Source organism: Lynx canadensis, chromosome C1 (assembly GCF_007474595.2).
Source record: "Lynx canadensis isolate LIC74 chromosome C1, mLynCan4.pri.v2, whole genome shotgun sequence".
Classification (NCBI taxonomy): Eukaryota; Metazoa; Chordata; class Mammalia; order Carnivora; family Felidae; genus Lynx; species Lynx canadensis.
The window spans coordinates 179619243-179622291 of record NC_044310.1 but is presented as its reverse complement, the minus strand read 5'-3'; the positions used below and the strand labels follow the sequence as shown (position 1 = coordinate 179622291).

Below are 3049 nucleotides of genomic sequence, written 5' to 3'. Positions count from 1 at the left end.
ACACAGAATCGGAAACAGGCTCCAGGCTCTGAGCCATCAGCCCAGAGCCTGACGCGGGGCTCAAACTCACAGACCGCGAGATCGTGGCCTGAGCTGAAGTCGGACGCTTAACCGACTGAGCCACCCAGGCACCCCGAACCTTTTTTTCTTTTTGAATAGTTTATCCAATATATATTTATATGAAACAGGAATCCAAGCCTATGAGCATACCAAACATGTTTATATCTAGTACATTTATATAGCAATCATGAAATAATATGCATATTTCTAGGTGACAAAAATGAGCCTGTGTTGTGGCACTTATACAAGTATTGCCCATAAATAACAAAGTCATAGGAGTTAATAGTAACTCTCTTCCCTGTTTTTTGAATTTACCTTATCTGTTAAGATGCAAATTAATAAGAATAATTGAGTATCTGGAAAATTTCCCAGAAAGTTATTTCACCAAAGATGTTCAGTTTAAATTTAATTAAGTTGTTTTGGTTTTTGTTTTTCATCACTTAGATGATGCTTGCATGAAAAAAAAATGCTGAATTAAAAGTTGTAATTTTGCCACTAGATCACTAGATGGTATGCAGTTTCTTTAAGGAAATTTGAATTAAGAAATGTGTAAAACACTGAATTCATATCCAATAGCTAACTTTATTCATTTAATGATATTTATTTCCCTCAAAATTAATATATTACTACAGAATATTTTTAACAAAGATTATAGTCATCTTCCTATTATTATGTAGTAAGATGATAGCTTTTCTGATTGTTGATTAACTATTAAAACATGTCATTTTTGTTTATAATGTATAGTGTATTACCAGGTCTACCTTGGAATAGAATTCATAAAAAAAGTTATATGGTAAGATACCCCTAAAACATGAATTTTATTTTTACCAGTTCTTCAAATGCAATAGAATATCATTTAGGTTAATATTGACAACTGATGTCCAATCTGATGTGCCTTTAATAATAGGCATCCTTCAGGCTACATAATTCGAGGTTATCATAATAAAAGTCCCAGACCATTCCACACTTAATAACTGAACTATACTGATTACTGTTTTAAGCCCACCAAAGTACTAAGGACACTGGACAATTAATAATACTTGGGCTATCAAACATTAAAAGTCATATAATTGCTTAACTGGGATATTTATGAAATATTGGAAATTATAAAACATTAAGTGAAATTGCTCAGCTCTGATTTAAAGCATTTTCCAAAATCTCTTTATAGAGTTAGAACATTTCTGTTCTTATTCAATACCTACTGTGGAGATGTGAGCCATTTGTATGGAAATGTTTCAGTATAAAATGGTAGAAATTGCCTTTGATATGCAGAAAAAACGTAATTTGGAGTTTAATGTTTAGGTAAAAAGAAATTGAAATTTTAAATTCTAATACTATTTGAAAGCACTTAATTTTAAAAGAAAATATGATGTTCGAATTAATTCGTAAAATGAATTTATTTTTGTTTCTCAATTAAAATCTTGTGTGGGCTTCTGATTTCAGCCAAGATGGAGTAGCCACATTCTTCCCAGTTCTTACCTTACAACTACCAGAATAAGACTAAAATTGGAGAAAGCACGCTGCCCATTCAAACTTATTACATAGCTATAGCAATGAAGAGTGTGGCATTCTTAGAGGAATAAACATGCAGATCAATAGAGTTCAGAAATAGATGCATACAATACGCCTGGCTGATTATTCACAAAGGTATAAAAGGCACTCAACGTATATTGGGTAGCATTTCAACTAATTGTGCTAAAGCAGTTCCTTACCCAAAGGACTGAATGAACAAAACTTCTACCTGCATCTCACCCTTATACAAAATGTTATAGATCAATCGCTTCTCGGCCTTTTGGCTAAGATCAAGTGCAAAATGTTATAGATCATGGATCCATAGATTATGGATTTATATATAAAACATAATGCTGTAAATTTTTTTAGGAAAAAAAGTACAAGAAAATCTATGGGATCTAGGGTAGGCAGAGTTCTTGGACTTTACTCCAAAAATAGTCTTTAAAAGCAAAAAAAAAAAAAAAAAAAAAAAAAAGAAAAGAAACAACAAATCGCACATTATCAAAATTAAAAGCTGTTGGCCTGCAGTAGACCCTGTTAAAAGAATAAAAGACAATCTATGAAATGGAAGAGAATGTAGATTATATAAAGAACTTTCAAAACTCAACAGTAAAACTATTCCAATTAGGAAATGATCAAAATACATAAAGAAACATTATGCCTAAAACAATTTAAAGATGGCAAATAAACATAAGAAAGATGTTTATTATCATTAGCTATAAAAGGTAAGCAAATTAAAACCAAAGTGAGATTTTGCTACATGAAGCTATCATGATGGCTAAAAATGTAGAAAAATAGTGACAACACCAAATTCATTAAGGATGTGGAGAAACTGGATCAATCCTATATTGCTGGTAGAAATAGAAAATAATTATAGCCACTTTGGAAAAGACTATGACAGTTTCTTATAAGACTAACCATCCATTTACCATACAACCAAGTAATTGTACTCTTGTACATTTATTCCAACGAAACAAAAACTAGGGGCGCCTGGTGTCTCACTTGGGTAAGCGACCAACTTCAGCTCAAGTCATGATCTTGTGGCCTGTGAGTTTGAGCCCCAGGTCCGGCTTTGTGCTGACAGCTCAGAACCTGGAGCCTGCTTCAGATTCTGTGTCTCCTTCTTTCTCTGCATCTTTCTCTCTCTCTCTCTTTCTCTCTCTCTCTCTCTCTCAAAAATAAACATAAAAAAAATTAAAAACAACAAAGAAATAAGAACTGTGTTCACACAAAATTCTGTACACGTGTTCATTGAAGCTTTAATCGTAATAGCTAAAGACTGGAAAAAGCATAAATGCCCTACAATAGGTGAATGTTTCATTTGTCATGCATTCATACCATGAGGTACTATTCACAAAAAGTATTGATACAGGAAATAATTTGGATGAATCCAAAGATAAATATGCTGAGAAAGAAAGAAAGAAAGAACGAAAGAGAGGGAGAGAAAGAAAGAAAGAAAGAAAGAAAGAAAGAAAGA

General features: G+C 32.4%; 1 pseudogene; it reads left to right on the top strand.

The window, feature by feature from the left end:
* Positions 1-1836: 1836 nt before the first annotated feature.
* Positions 1837-2004, top strand: LOC115522464 (annotated as a pseudogene).
* Positions 2005-3049: the final 1045 nt, after the last annotated feature.